This window comes from Eschrichtius robustus, chromosome 8 (assembly GCF_028021215.1).
Source record: "Eschrichtius robustus isolate mEscRob2 chromosome 8, mEscRob2.pri, whole genome shotgun sequence".
Taxonomy (NCBI): domain Eukaryota; kingdom Metazoa; phylum Chordata; class Mammalia; order Artiodactyla; family Eschrichtiidae; genus Eschrichtius; species Eschrichtius robustus.
Window position 1 is genome coordinate 24,553,667 of NC_090831.1, and position 17,074 is coordinate 24,570,740.

General features: G+C 34.1%; 1 pseudogene; it reads left to right on the forward strand.

The window, feature by feature from the left end:
- The first annotated feature begins 270 nt into the window (after window positions 1–270).
- The window catches only part of LOC137768422 (platelet glycoprotein 4-like), a 34,970-nt pseudogene continuing 18,166 nt past the window's right edge, over window positions 271–17,074 (forward strand).

Here is a 17,074-nt window from a genome sequence, read left to right on the forward strand (position 1 = left end):
ATTACTTCTACCACTGGTAGGTAGTTCAAATCAAGAAAGGACAAGACCTAGAAAGTTTTGTTAAAATATATATATATTTATAACTGGCAAAATGATCTGTTTCAGTTGCATGTTTTCCTTGTACTTTGATCTTTTTGTACTGATATTTAAGTTTCTGCTTTATGATCTCCTTCCAATGATAGAACCAGACCTCTTGGAAACCACGTTCATCAGACCTGGGAGTTTGAAAGAAGCAGGTGCTGAACCTTAGTGTTTCCCTGAACAAGAAAAATGGGCTGCGATCGAAACTGCGGGCTCATCGCTGGTGCTGTCATTGGTGCAGTCCTGGCTGTGTTTGGAGGTATTCTAATGCCAGTTGGAGACATGCTTATTGAGAAGACAGTTAAAAAGGTACAAGTATTATCAAGAATATTTCTTGTCATTTTGATTCATTGCATTTTTATGCCCTTTTTGCTTAGGGTGTCTCTTTTGTATTTCATTGTAACTGGCAACTTTGTGTCTTCTACACAAAGGTTATTATGAACCACTGAAAGTCTACATGATAGAGAAATGGTCAAATTTTTATGTATATTCTGTATGAATGCTTTGTCAACCAAGTTCTGACCCAAAAAAACTATTGTAGGTAAGCAGATAAGTAGAAATAATTGCTTTTATGTCCAAATAATATGTTGATATGCTTTTTTGTACACATATATACCATTTTTTATTGAAAGATTCTTTAATTTCTATTGTGCTTTACAATTTTCAAGTTTCACACACATGATTTCATGTAATTTCATAATAACAATTTATCCCCTACCCCTATATTGTCCCTCCCTCCTCTCCTCTCCTCACTGGTAACCACTAGTTTGTTCTCTATATCTGTGACCCTGTTTTTTTTTTTTTCTTCACTACTTTGTTGTATATTTTAGATTCCACATATAAGTGATATCATACAGTATTTGCCTTTTCCGTCTGTCTTATTTCACTTAACACAATGCCCTCCAAGTCCATCTATGTCACTGCAAATAGCTAAAAAAATTTTCATGGCTGGGTCGTTATTCCTTTGTGAAAATATACCACTTCTTTATCCATTCATCTGTTGATGGACACTAAGGATGCTTCCATATCTTGGCAATTGAAAATAATCCAGCTATGAATATTAGGGTGCACGTATCTTTTCAAATGAGTTTTTGTTTTTATCACATATATAGCCAGGAGTGGAATTTCTTAGTCATATTGTAGTTCTATTTTCAGTTTTTGTGAGAAATCTCCACACTATTTCCCACAGTGGCTGAACCAATTTACATTACTACCAACAATGAATCAGGGTTCCCTTTTCTCCACATCCTCGCCAACATTTCTTATTTGTCATTTTTTTAATGGTAGCCATTCTGACATGTGTGAGTAATGTCTCATTGTGGTTTTGATTTGTATTTTCCTGATGACTAGCAATGTTGTATATCTTGTCATGTGCCCACTGGCCATCTGATTTCCTGTTTTAAAAATGTCTATTAAGTTCTTCTGCCCATTTTTTAAATAGGTTGTTAGGTTTGGGTGTTTTTGATGTTGAGTTGTATGAGATGATTATATATTTTTGATATTAACCTCTTATCCATGGTCATAGCATTTACAAATATTTTCTTCCATTCAGTAAGTTGTCTTTTCGTGTTGTCAATCTTTCCTTTGCTCTGCAAAAGCTTTTAAGTTTAATTAGGTCCCATTTGTTTATTTTTGCTTCTATTTCCTTTGCTTTTTGAGACAGAACTAAAAAAATATTGTTGCAATTTATGTCACAGAGTGTTCTGCCTATGTTTTCCTCTAGGAGTTTTATGATATCCAGTTTTAAATTTAGGTCTTTAATCCATTTTGAGTATATTTTTGTATATGGTATGAGGGAGTGTTCTAGTTTCATTGATTCTCATGAGGTTGTCCAACTTTTGCAACACAACTTGCTGAAGAGAATGTCTTTTCTCCATTGTATGTTCTTGTCTCCTTTGTTGAAGTTTAATTGATCATAAGTATGGGTTTATTTCTGGGTTCCCTATTCTGCTCCATTGATCTATGTGTCTGTTTTTGTGCTAATACAATACTGTTTTGATTACTGTAACTTTGTATAATTCTCTGAAGTCAGGAAGCTTGATTCCTCTAGCTCCATTTTTTTTTTCTCAAGATTGTTTTGGTTATTTGGTGTCTTTTGTGTTTCCATAGAGATTTTTAAATTATTTGTTCTAGCTTGTGGAAAATGTCATTGGTATTTTGATAGGGATTGCACCAAGTCTCCAGTTTCCCTTAGGTGGTATGGTCATTTTAATAATATTAATTCATCCAATCCACGAACACAGTATATCTTTGCATCTGTTTGTGTTGTCTTTAATTTCTTTCATCAGTGTCGTATAGTTTTCCAAGTACAGGTCTGTTACCTCCTTAGGTAGGTTTATTTCTAGGTATTACATTCTTTTTGATGCAATGGTAAATAGGATTGTTTCCTTAATTTATCTTTCTGATAGTTCACTGTTAGTGTATAGAAATGCAACAGATGTCTACATTAATTTTGTATCCTGCAAGTTAACTGAATTCATTGATGAACTCTAGTAGTTTTCTGGTGGCATATTTAGGATTTTCTATGTATAATATGTATCATTTGCAAACAGTGACAGTTTTACTTCTTCCTTTCCAACTTGGATTCCTTTTATTTCTTTTTCTTCTCTGATTGGTGAGGCTAGGACTTCCAAAACTATGTTGAAGAAAAGTGGAAAGAGTGTACATCCTTGTCTTGTTCCTTATCTTAGAGGAAATACTTTCAGCTTCTCACCATTGAGTATGATGTTAGCTGTGGTTTGTTATGCATGGCCTTCATTATGTTGAGGTAGGTTACCTCTGTGCCCACCTCCTGAAGAATTTTTATCATAAATGGATGTTGAATTTTATCAAAAGCTTTTTCTGCATCTATTAAGATCATCATATGGTTTTTATTCTTCATTTTGTTAATGTGGTGTATCACACTGATTGATTTGCAGATACTGAAAAATCCTTCCATCCCTGGAATAAATCCCACTTGATCATGATGTAGGATCCTTTTAATGTATTGTTGGATTTGTTTGCTAACATATTGTTAAGGATTTTTGCATCTATGTTCATCAGTGATAATGGCTTTTAGTTTTCTTTTTCTGTACTATGTCTGGTTTTGGTATCAGGGTGACACTGGCCTCATAGAATGAGTTCGAAAGTATTCCTTCCTCTGCAATTTTTTGGAATAGTTTCAGAAGGATAGGAGCCAATTATTCTCTAAATATTTAGTAGAATTCACCTGTAAAGCCATCTGATCCTGTACTTTTATTTATTTGGAGTTTTTAAATTACTGGTTGAATTTCATTACTCGTAATTGGTCTGTTCATATTTTCTATTTCTTCCTGGTTCAGTCTTGGGAGACTGTATCTTAGAACCTGTCATTTCTTAGTCTAGGTTGTCCATTTTATTGGCACACAGTTGTTCATAGTAGTCTCTTATGATCTTTTGTACGTCTGTAGTGTCAGTTATAACTTCTCCTTTTTCATTTCTGATTTTACTGATTTGGACTATTTCTCTTTTTTTTCTTGATGAGTCTGCCTAAAGGTTTATCAATTTTGTTTATCTTTTCAAAGAACCAGCTTTTAGTTTTATTGATTTTTTTTTTTTTTAGTTTCTATTTCATTTTTTTCTGCTCTGATGTTTATGATTTCTTTCCTTCTACTAACTGCAGGTTTCTTTTTGTTCTTCTTTCTCTAGTTCTTTTAGGTGTAAGTTAAGATTGTTTAACTGAGATTCTTCTTGTTTCCTGAGGTAAACTTGTATCACAGTAAACTTCTCTCTTAGAACTGCCTTTGCTGAAAAACACTGGTTTTGGATCATCATGTTTCATTTTCATTTCTCTCTAGGTAATTTTTGATTTCCTCTTTGATTTCTTTAGCGATCCATTGGTTGTTTAGTAACATATTGTTTAGCCTCCACGTGTTTTTTTTTTTTTTAAAGAATTTCACTTATTTTTTATTATTATTATTATTATTTTGGCTGTGTTGGGTCTTCGTTTCTGTGCGAGGGCTTTCTCTAGTTGCGGCAAGCGGGGGCCACTCTTCATCGCGGTGCGCGGGCCTCTCACTATTGCGGCCTCTCTTGTTGCGGAGCACAGGCTCCAGACGCGCAGGCTCAGTAATTGTGGCTCACGGGCCCAGTTGCTCCGTAGCATGTGGGATCTTCCCAGACCAGGGCTTGAACCCGTGTCCCCTGCATTGGCAGGCAGATTCTCAACCACTGTGCCACCAGGGAAGCCCCTCCACGTGTTTTGTTTTATTTTGTTGCAGTTTTCTTCTTGCAGTTTATTTCAAGTCTCATTGCACTGTGGTCTGAAAAGGTGCTTAATATAATTTCAATTTTCTTAAATTTACCAAGGCTTCTTTTGTGGCCTAGCATGTGATCTATCCTGGAGAATGTTCCAGGTGCACTTGGAATGAATGTGTATTCTGCTGCTTTCAAGTGGAATATTCCATATATATCAATTAAGGCCATTTGGCCTAATGTGTCACTTAAGGCCAGTGTTTCCTCACTGATTTTATATATGGATGATCTATATGATGTAAGAGGGGTGTTAAAAATCCTCTACTATTATAGTGTTATTGTCAATTTCTCCTTTTATGTCCGTTATTACGTGCCTTATATGTTTAGGTGCTCCTATTTTAGGTGCATATATATTTACAAGTATTATATCTTCTTCTTGCTTTGATCCCTTGATCATTATGGAGTGTCTTTCTCTGTCTCTTATAACTGTCTTTATTTTAAAATCTATTTTGTCTTATATAAGTATTGCTACTCTGGCTTTCTTTTGAATTCCATTTCCATGGAATACCTTTTTCCACCCCTCACGTTCAGTCTGTGTCTTTAGATCTAAAGTGAGTCTCTTGTTCACAGCATATATATGGGTCTGTTTTTGTATCCATTCAGCCGTTCTGTCTTTTGGTTGGAGCATTTAGTCCATTTACATTTCATGTAATTATTGATATTTATGTTCTTATTGCCATTTTATTAATATTTTTGGATTCGTTTTTGTAGGTCTTTTTTCTTCCCTTCCTCTTTTGTTCTCTTCTCTTGTAATTTGATGGCTATCTTTAGTGTTATGATTTATTCCGTTTTCTTTTTTGTGTGTATATATATTATAGACTTTTGATTGTGGTTACCATGTGGTTTTTGTATAGCAGTCTATATATACATGCATGATTGTTTTAAGTTGTTGATCTCAATTTCAAATGCATATTTAAAAACCTGCATTTGTACTCTCCTCCTCTCATGATGACTTTTTGATATTATATTTTACATCTAGTTATTTTTTGTATTCCTTAACTGCTTATTATTAATTGCTTTCAATTATGTCCAAACTGTATATTGATATGCTTTTGAATAAGAAATAAGTAACTGTATTTTGTGAGAGTATATTTACAAAAGTAGTTGCACTCTGGTTAATATTCAGAAAAGTAAAATCATATTTCTTATATATAACTTAAACATAATTGTGTTTAATATTGATACAGGAATATTTGGTAAAACTGGTAAAAATAATTTATTGTTTGCTAAACTGCTTTTTCAAATATGTATAATAAATAATATATGATTGTCTTATAAATATTGATATTTCCTATTGATGAAGTTTTATACTTGACTCTTAAAAAATATTTTCAGAAACGATATATAGGACATACCCCAGTATATACATAATAAGTTGACTATAGTTTTAAGTAAAAATAAAGTGATTTGGTATATAGACTTTGCACAACAAACCAAAATTTATCTCCATCCTAGTTCTTTCTAATTCAGCTTCACACTCACCAACTTTAATTGATAAAGAGACAGAAAACTAGAATAAGGAGTAGCAGATCTGCTGAAGTCCTAAACCAGGGATGGAAAATTCAAATTTCAAGTGGCTTCAAGGGTTTGAAGACAAAGTTAAAAAAAAATTTTGAAAATGCCAAGAATAAGATAAAGTGAAGAGAGGGACTATTGGAATTTAAAAGTGTGTGCCCTGCCTAAAGGCATGTGTGTTAATTTTTTAAACCTAATGCTGGCCAAATAAAACATATCTGAGTGCTGGCCTCAGCTCTCAGCCTGGTTCAGATGTCAATGGTCTAGATGTTAGTAAGCACAGTGCACATTGGAGAACAAGAACTGATTCATAAAATGGGTTAGACTACCAACTCATACTGCAATTTCTGTCCCTGCCAAGACCATTATCTGTCTCATCCATGTCTGACAAATAAATATGTAGATTTAATTTCAAATCAAGTTTCTTAGGACAAGAAGTTATTATTTTCCAATGCTTTGTTTTTGTTGTTTAGCTAAAATGCTTATGTTTTACAGTTTAAATAAATTGTCTCATTGTACCATTACAGCTGTTGTCTCAGTATAAAAGACAGAAAAATAGGACATTTTAAGGTACACTTTCTATACTTGCCTGCTATATTGGCTTAGTAATAATATAGTAATTTCTATCTTTTCTGTTACTAACAGATTGCCTATCTTCAACTGCATACATTTAATTGAAAAAAAATATTATAAGTTGAATGCCATCTCCTTCCTTGGAATTGCTAGATTTCTTGATACCATTTTTTATACAGTTCAACAGAGACATAGAGGTGATGGTGAGGTGATGGTTATCTAATGGTGTGACAGAATTGTCATTGCTCAACACCCTTCTTATTCTATAAACTGTGCTTCCCTTCTGAATTTTCTGTGTAGAGAGAACAGGGTCAGTTCTAACACACAGACTATAACTTATATTATGGAAAAGTTTTCAGAATAGAAAAGTCACAACAATCTTCCAGTGCATAGCATTTTACATTAAGACTATTTTTTTTGTGATACATAATTGATTATCAATAGCTGAATAGTGAACAACTATACTTTCTTATTATTATTAAACAATATTATACATATAGATTCTGTTAGATGGCAGGAGAGGTGCAGGAGAGATGCTAGCATCTATTTTAATTGTTTAATACTTATGTCTAAGTTCACAATGGCTAATCCTGAGGAAACAAGAGTTTTCAGACATCAGAAATTTGCTTTTGTATAGAGGCTAAGAGAGAATAAAATAAATATTTATCTCAAGAAATATAAGTTTTAACTGGGCAAAAGCAAATTGTAAAAAAATATAGAGACCTGTGAAACTCTATAATTGAATTCTAAAGTATAGAATATGGAAAAATAAATGTTATTTAGAAAGAGAACTTTCTCAGAGTACTCAATAACTTCAGGTAGAAGATGAGACTTGAGTTGCATTTTGAAGTATAAAACTTTGAATGTCTAAAGTGGACTGCAATAAAGGTGTCAAAGAACTGGTTAATACGATGGATAAAGTTGTGGAAATGCAACTAAGTGTGATGAGGGAAGGAACAATGTAGAAAATGTGCCAGAAATACAGGATTAACAAGAGAGATGATTAGAAAGACAACAACATGTGGTAAGTTTTAGGAAGCTTTGAACATTACACAGAAGACTAATTAATGACGTGATAGACAATAGTAGTTGGTGTATGTTTTCTGGTAGGAGTTAGATATAACAAAATCTGCATTTAGAGGTTGATATCAAATATACTATATACTAATATACTATACTATATACTAAATAATTTAGTGTTATTTAGTGTTACTAAGAGCTTCATATATACAAATTCATTTAATCTTCACAAGTATCTGCGAGAAGGTACTCTTATTTTACCCATTTTATAGTCACACGACCTTAAATCAACTTGCCAACTCACCTAGCCAAAAAGAGGACGAGTCAGTTTCCAAACCTAGGCAATCTGAAAGGAGGGACTTGCTGATTTACACAGCTTTGTACTCTGTAATTCTACAATAGAAAGTGTTGGAAAGTGAGGAGACCAAAAACAGGAAACACTAATATAGGACATGACCACTTTCAAGGAGAATTTAAGACTCCCTTTAGAAAGATCTTTCCACAGTCTGCACATAACAAAAGGCACTCTGGTCTAGTGTGGTGGAGTACATAGAACTGATGGGTGATGGGATGCAATGGGATAGAGGGACTAAACAGGGAGAGAGAGGAGTAAAAAGAACAAACTGCGAAATGTCCAACTGAGTTATTGATAGAAATGTATATCTTAGGAGAAAAAGAGAGAGGTTTTATAAGTGATTTGATATGAACATCAGTGTATATATCAAAGATCAGAGCTCAGAGAGATGTAATCTTTACTATAGAGATTACAGATAAAACTAAACAGTAGATTCGCTTTCTAGAGAGTTTGAATGTAGAGACAAAGGACCGAGAAATTGGCACACATCTCTGAGTTATGTGTAATCCCAGAGAGCAAAGTGTCTTACCCCTGCCTCAGGAGCACTTAGGTTACTGCTGTTATTTTTAGAAATGTATACAAGTTTTAGCACTGATCAGATTTTGTTTACCATTGAAATCATTGCAGATTACTTGCTTCATTTTATGGACTAATACCAAATTGAGCGTTATTACCTGTATAAAAGTGCCACTAAAAAAAGAAGAATTAAATTGCTTAATTTTAAAAGATCAGAAAATCATCTCATGTTGTTATCTAATTTTTAAAGTATAGAGTTGGGACTCTATGATGCCCTCTCATTCTAAAAGATGGCACCTTGACACCAGCAGTTGGAATAGCCTAAAATGGTCCATATATTTTACTTCATATATTTTACTTCATATATATATATATATATATATATATATATATATATTTCTTTACTCTTTATTTCCAAGGAATTTTTTTTAGGGACTTCATGCTTTTTATGCATTGTATGTGAAAATTTCTTTACCAGTATTTTAGACTATGATTCCTACTAGATTTGTATGGGCCCAGCAGGTTTATGCAATTTTGCTAGGTAGACTAAAAGTCAATGGCATGAGTTATCACAAATGTGGAAAGTAGAAACTACCAAAGGACTTCAGAAAAAAGACAAAGAAGGGAATTAAAGATTTCTTTCTCTCAACATGTACAGACATACATATACATAATTCACACACGAGAAAATTTTTTGAACGTGGGAAAACTGCTTGCAATTGGTCCAAATAAGAACAAATGTTAGTAGTGAGAGGAGAGGATGGATACTGTTTTCAGTATGTTTCTACTTTTTTAAGGAAGTTTTGATTTCACTAGATGGGGAGTAAATATTAAAATGATTAAATAGCAGAAAGAGAAGTGTCATAAGATTTTACGTGAGTTATTTCCACAGGACTGGTTTAGACAGTAATGTTAAGAACAAAGTAATGAAAGCAATCTGGGAAGTAAATGAGATGAGAGTTCTCCCTAGAAAGGGTGGATAGAATTTGTATAATAATAGTAGCCAATGTTTATTGAATGCTTATTATATGCTAACACTATTCTCAGTGCTCACATTTATTAATTCTTATAACAACCTATGAGGATAAGTATTTAATTACTCCATATTCCACTTATTTTGACTTTCAAAAATACTAATTTTATATAGTTCAACCTAATATTTTTATTATACCCATTGTACAGATAAGGAAACTGAGGTACAAAGAAATTAAATAACCTGCCTAAGTTTAAATGGTTAGCATGTGACCAAATTGGGGATCAAACTCATAGCATCTAGTTTCATTGCTAACCACTTCACTCTAGGCTTTGAGTAAAGAAGCCAATGTATTTGGTCAGGCTGGGAGTAGGACACGGAAGTCTACTCAAAGATTAAAATCTGCTGTGTATGATTCTGTTTCTTGGAACTCTATAAGAGCCTTGAGAAATGGGACTATATATATTTTTACGTATGTATTCTATACACTTCATGCATAGGAAGATATTAAGGACAATTTAATAGTTACACTAAAGTTGACCATCATGTTGATGAGTACTGTTTTCCTGTAACAGCAATAATGAAGTGACCATGTGACTAGATAGAAGTTACTATTCTCCCAAACATCTGCTTTCAAATTAATGTAGCAAAGAGAAGTTTCAAGGTAAATGGCTTTCAATGCAGCTGCAGACCATGCCATGTGAGAGTCGTCAGGCTGGAATCCAGTTATTACTAGGGCTGGATGATCTGAACATTTAAAGTCAGGGACACATACTGATGTACTTCTCAGCCAAGTGAGAGGATCTTAAATTATATTACTTTTTCTGTACACATATTTATCACCTTTGTACTTCAAATTTAGTGAAAGTTGTGCAAAATAGACCAGATAGCCCAAGGTCAATTTAAAATCAAGGTCTCTTAAATTCACAAAGGACATAAAAACTTTTCCTCCTTTTAAAACTAAAGGAACTGAAGATAAAATTAGTCTTAGTACTCAAGTAGGCCAATACAATTTTCTAATACATATGGTAGTGTTACGATCAGAAGAAATTTATTTCTGTTCTGACTGCTTCAATATTTTTCTCTTTGTCTCTGAATAAGTCATGGTATTATGGAAACTACACAAGATTGGAGTAAAAGGTCTGATTCTCCATTACCTACTACTAAATTGTCATACAACACTGAATCAGACATCTGTTTCTCTAGGACCCACTTCTACCTGTAAAAAAAAATGGATCGGGTTAGATGACCCTAACTCTAACAGCTGATAATTCATGCACTGATTTCAACTCTTTGTGCTTCAACTTTCCCATTAAAAAAAATATATATATATATCTCTATCTATCTATCTATCTATCTATCTATCTACCTATCTATCATGTCTCCAGATGAACAAACAAGGCAAAGTGATTCATGGCATTTAGAAGAAAAAGCACGATACACTTACGATGCCTTTTGATATTAAATTCACAAGCATGATAGTTAGGGAGTTTTCTTCCCTGCCAGATACATTCTATCACAGTGCCTTTTCAATTCTATAAGCATATATTGTGTTCCTCTCATTAAAAACTGAAATAAAATATGTACCTTCAGGGGCTTCCCTGGTGGCGCAGTGGTTGAGAGTCTGCCTGCTAATGCAGGGGGCACGGGTTCGAGCCCTGGTCTGGGAGGGTCCCGCATGCCGCGGAGCAGCTGGGCCCGTGAGCCACAACTACTGAGCCTGCGCGTCTGCAGCCTGTGCTCTGCAACAAGAGAGGCCGCGAGAGTGAGAGGCCCGCGCACCGCGATGAAGAGTGGCCCCCGCTCGCCGCAACTAGAGAAAGCCCTCGCACAGAAATGAAGACCCAACATAGCAATCAATCAATCAATAAAAAAAATCTTAAAAAAAACAAATGTACCTTCAGAGGTACATGATAAACACTTAATATTGTATTAGTCCTTAAGATTCTATAGTGTGAGAGTAATCATGTGCATGTGTGTATGCTCATGTGTGTTTTCCCCTCATAAAGTCTCTTGAAATGGGTAAATTAACATAGCTTTCAGCTTCCATATAGATTTCAGCTATAACACTCTGATCATTTAGGGTAAACATCTTTACATTTAGAGGAATAGCAATAATACTTTATCTATGTGCAATTCTGTCTTAATTTTGGGCTTGCTATGGAAATAAGACTTTTTAGGAGCAAATAAAAAGATTTCCAAGGACAATTGCTTGTAAAAAGTAAGAAGGTCTCACATTGCTTTAGTAGCTCCAATGTACCCAGTGTAAAAGGATTGCAACAACACAGGATTTCATAATGGCATTATACCTGATGCCCTGTTCTTCTCTAAGGAATTCCCTTATTTTCTACATTAAGCAATAAGTAAAGTATCCTGAAGACAGCTAACTCAATTTGAGTTCTACCAACTAAGTGCAGAGATGACAGAAACAAAAAAATTAGTAAAAACAAGGTGTAAAAAAGGACCAGCTTAAGGGTCAGAGACTAGGATCCTCGTCATGATTCTACTTCTAGGTATTTGCCTCGGTTACCCGTGGGCCAGACACCTGGTTTCTCAGAGCCTCAGCACACTCTCCTAGAAAATGTGTTAATGTTCAATGTCCTTTCCTGATCCATCATTCTATGAATTGATGCTTCCAGGTGACGGGAACAAAGAAGTCAGATTGTCCCTGTATTCATGGGTCTTGTTAGGCTCATTTTGTGTGAAATACTTTCCTTCCTCTTCCTCTAGTTCTAAGGTAAGTTGGAACTTTACACCTGGGCATCCCTCCCAAGGTACTTACTTGGAAACACTGCCTGCTACAAAGTCACCTTTGTCTGCGTTAGCTACTAGAGCTTCATAGGCTTCCTGCTCAGAGAGTGAAAGCCTTGGAAGGAATCCAGGAGAGCATCTATGATAATTCCTTCGTTTTACAGATACTGAAATTGACCCAAGGGGTTTGGTGACTTTCTACTCAGTCCCAGCTCCTGAAGCACAGGAGAGATTTCTAATGTAGGATTTTCTGATTCTGTCATTGGTATTTTTTTCTGTTTGTCTATCATTACTACAAGGGGCATCAATTATTTTAATGGATTTCACAAAAGAATAAAAGGAAAACTTCCTTCATCCTTTTATCTAAAAAGTAGTAACCTAATTGTACTGAATTAGACTGTTGTAATTTTTGGAAACATGTACTAACAGGTTGCTATAAATATATTGAGAATTAGGGAAGCCACACTGAGCAGGATTTTGAAGGAGAGAAGTCAAATTTGTGTTTTTCTTAATTTAACAAACGTTAAGTGACTTCCCCCTGAAGTATCCAACTTTAGAAAAAAGAGAAAAAGCTTCCAATACCACTAGATTTTTCTCTGTTTTTATGTTTTGCCTTCTCAGTCCAACTCACTGAGGGCAGAAGAGAAGTTAATGTTCAACCTAATAGGAACTTTTTGGAAAAGGTTTAATAAAATGTCCTTAGTAAATTGTGTTGTGAACTCTCGCGTAAGGTCACTCTAAAGCTTGCCAATGGTTGGCCTTGCGATCAACAGACATGTCTGCAATATTACACACTGATTCTCTTTGTAAAAGATTAACTAAAAGAGATTACTATCATAATTTGTTGAAAACATTTCTGTTGCAAACATATGGCAGGTTACAAAGGTTCTCATGAGGAAGATATTTGAGCTTAGTCCTTTTATTGAATAATTAAAGGTTTTAAACTTCGACAAGTGCCCGTACCTAATACAAAGAAATAACACAAACTTGTTTTCTTTTTCATAGGAAGCTGTCCTTGATGAAGGTACAATTGCTTTTAAAAATTGGGTTAAAACAGGCACAGAAGTTTACAGACAGTTCTGAATCTTCGATGTGCAGAATCCAGAGGGAATGGCAGTTAGCAGCAAAATTAAAGTTAAGCAAAGAGGTCCTTACACGTACCGGTGAGCGAGTCCCCAAAATAAGTGGCACTCTTTCTTTGACCATATGTATCTCTGAAAAAGCTTCCACTTGACAACTGCCACTGTATTGAAATATACTTGTGATTTTCTTGCCATTAATATACACTGAAATTTTTGTTTCTGCCTATATAAAACCCTAATCTAAGGATTTAATGATGATAAGAAATATATATTTTATTATGAATTTATCAGCATCAATTAACTGCCCTACATTTAGGAAGTTACAGGAGTTTTACACTTGTGGCATGTATTCTCAACAAGTCTAAAATATGCATGCTAAATAGAAAAAAAATCTATCACAATTTTAAAACCAGAGCACTTTGAAATCTTAAAATTGAAAGTGTAGGTTATACGAGTGGTTCTCCAAGGGTGGCTTCCGAACCAACATCAGCATCTCCTGGGAACTAAGTAGAAATGCAAATTCTCAGGCCCCTCCTTAGACCAAATGAATCAGAGACTCTTGGTTTGGAGCTCAGCAATGAGTTTTACAAATACTCTGGGGGATTGCAATACACACTCAATTCTGAGAACCACAGCATTAAACTGATTCTACCTAACTACAATACCTGCTAAGGACTTCTATTCAAACTATTTTCCAGGTCTTAAGGGTATTTGTATTTATTCAGTAGTTTCATTCTTATATTTTCTCCAGTACTGAGACTAAATAAGCTATACCTTTATCTTACATGCCTTAACAATTTAATAGACTTTTGAACTCATTCTTAAACTATAAGAACTAGGGGAAAATAATTAGCCAGAACTTTTCAATTGTAAATTAAAAAAAACTGATACCAGGGGATTTGAAGTGATTTACCATATTCATACAAACTTAGGACTGATAGCTCTTAATTGTTGAGTACATTTTCTTCTATCTAAATTTTAGACTATGTGTCTTTTCTAACTATCAAAGTAAGGAAAGGAAAGATTGAGGTACTAAAAACACTAAACCTAACCAAGGATTAGGCATACATTTATGGTGCCCATATGGGAACAGAGTTAAGTCCTGCTATGTCATTTGTTATACAAATGTGTGATTTTTCCTCCAGAATAATTACAACTAGTTATACACTATGATCAAGCATTATTACAAAATTTCATATTTATAATGGTTTCTTCTAATTCATAGTTTAACTTTCTTATATGTTTCAGATATTCTACAATTATATAATTTCTTTCTCCTCCATTCATTAATATGTTTCTAGATTGACAACTCACACTCAGATATAATGAAATAACAGTAGTTGGGAGGGTGATGCCTGCTGCTGCAGCACATGATATATCTTGGTGCCTATTCTGTCCTAGTAATTATCCCCACATCTCCTTGTCTTCAGGTCTGTGACTACTCACAGCTCTGTCAAAGAAGACTTGGTTTTCATTGTTACAGAAAAAAATCTCACCTTCAAAAATATTTTTATTTTTTCAGGGTCTTATAGTTCTATGTCATTATCAAAAGCCTATATGAATATCTTGTTCAAAAAATGTTGTAGCTATGATGTGTACCTATGAAAATCTAGAATTCACATATGACCTAATAAGAATCTAAGCATAACTGTTTAAAAATCACAACTCCGTGAACTGACCACATGTAAGAAAAGAGAATAGTTTCTAGAATTTGAGAACTCATCACAGTTTTTGTTTAATTTTTTGTTTGTTTGTTTTTACTTTTAAGGATATTAATTGGAATATGGGAAAACATAAACATAATATTGAATCCTGTCCTAGTCTTGCTTGATAGGTTATATAAATTTTATTCTTAGAGGCTTTAACCTATCTCTCTCTGGGATGAAAGCAGGGTGGGTTAGATATAATTGATTTACTTGGAGAAGCAATGAGGTGAGGGTTAGAGAAGAGAAGTTGGATTTGCAGCTAAAGTACATAAACAATAAACTCCTATTTACATAACAATGTTAAAGGAAATTATGATCAACTATGAGTCATCTTGTCTCATGATGTCAACAAAACAGAGTCCTTAGTGTCTGCTTGGAAGCCTTAAATAATGGGAAAATGACCGTTTACCTTTCAGAAAAAGTTAATAGTTTGAGAGTCTTCCACATGTTGAGGTGAACCTGCCTCTCCATCAATTACACCCTGAACTCAGTTGAAATTCTAAGTGGAGGAGGAAGTCTCTCCTCAAACAGAACCACAGGCTTATTTGGCTTTTGGCTGCTCAAGTGAGCTTGATGAAACTTTGACAAGATGTGACATGGGTCAAAGCATAAAATTGCCTGGATAGAGATCTTAATGATATATATTCCAACCTATACCATTTCTGTGAAGACCTGGTACCTCCTTTAGAATATTCTCAGATCCAACATAAAAAATAATAATAATAATAATTTAAGTTACTTTGCTTTGACAGGAGTACACAGAAAGCAATCTTGGGCTAAATCTGAAGCAAATTCCTCCCTTTGACCTTATTAACCAACACTTTCTAAAAGCTGTATATATTCTCATTTTTAAACCAAAAATTGAGTGATTATGTTCTCTTTTTGAAAGTACATTCTAAGCACAGGCCTCAGTTTGAAGGATTTTTCCCTCAGTGAGTGCCATCTACTGGTATAGTATTGTAAGTACAACCAAGTAAACTAGAATTTGGGTCACAATTATTTTTGCTATGATTTCAACTACTATATATACATAAATCTTCCCGAAAATTAAAGTATTTTAATTTTAAATGTTAATAATATGTAATCTAAGTTTAAAATACAATTATCTAAGAGAAAAGAGTAACTGACTACTAATAGACTGTCCTAGCTGCTGTTTCAGATATTTATATTCTTTGTATGTCTACAGTACTCCAAGAACAGTAAATAATAAAGCTTTGATGAAATTATATTAGAAATAAGATATTTCTGTCTTTTTGTGAATTCCATTTTTAAAGAATATGAACAATTAATTAATTTATTTATTCAAAAATATTTATCAAGTACTTACCACATACCAGACACTGCTTGGGGATACAAAACACACATAATACCTATCCTATAGGAATTCACTTTTTTATTATACCTGATTGAAATCAGGTCAGGTTTTCTTTGGTTTGTTTTGGTTTTTACACTTCAGTTTCATGTTTTTTCAGTCTTTACCTTAGTTAGATAACAACAGATATCTACTGTAGCCTTACAAAGCAGACATTCAAATATATGATAGAGCAATGAATAATATACACCCTATTTCATCTCAGTAAATATCTTGTACTTGCAAAAGATTTTTTTCCATAATAATCACCCTTCACCTCATTCCTAAAAAGTAGTTGGTACTTTCCAGGAGCTTAGAACTAATGAGTATACAGTATATGGGGCAGGGATGGAGGGGAACTGATCTCCAAAGTGGAAATGGTATTCCATTAGCTATCTTTAATTCTCATTAAAATACTGGAAATTATGGAAAAGCCAGTACAGGAAAGTCTGTGCACTTTGAACAGTCTTTCTAATATACGGAAACGTGCTCTTACTGTTCCCCTGTTTAAACCTCTCTGCTGTCTCCCCCTGACTCTCAGGATACAAGCTAAACATTGAAGTACGGGATGCAACCCTTTTATGTTCCAGGTCTTGCCTATTACAGTCGTTTTATTTCCACCACTCTCCTTACTCCTTAAACCAACTATATTGAAACATCTGCATTTCTAAAATTACACCTTGTTCCTACTTCTTACCTAATACATGCTATTTTCTATCCTATTTTACCTAACTAAACTTCTCTTTGTCATTCAGACCACTTATGTGGAATTGTATATTTTTTTTTTTAATTTTTATTGGAGTATGGTTGCTTTACAATGCTGTGTTAGCCTCCACTGCACAACAAAATGAATCAGCCATACACATACAGATACCCTCC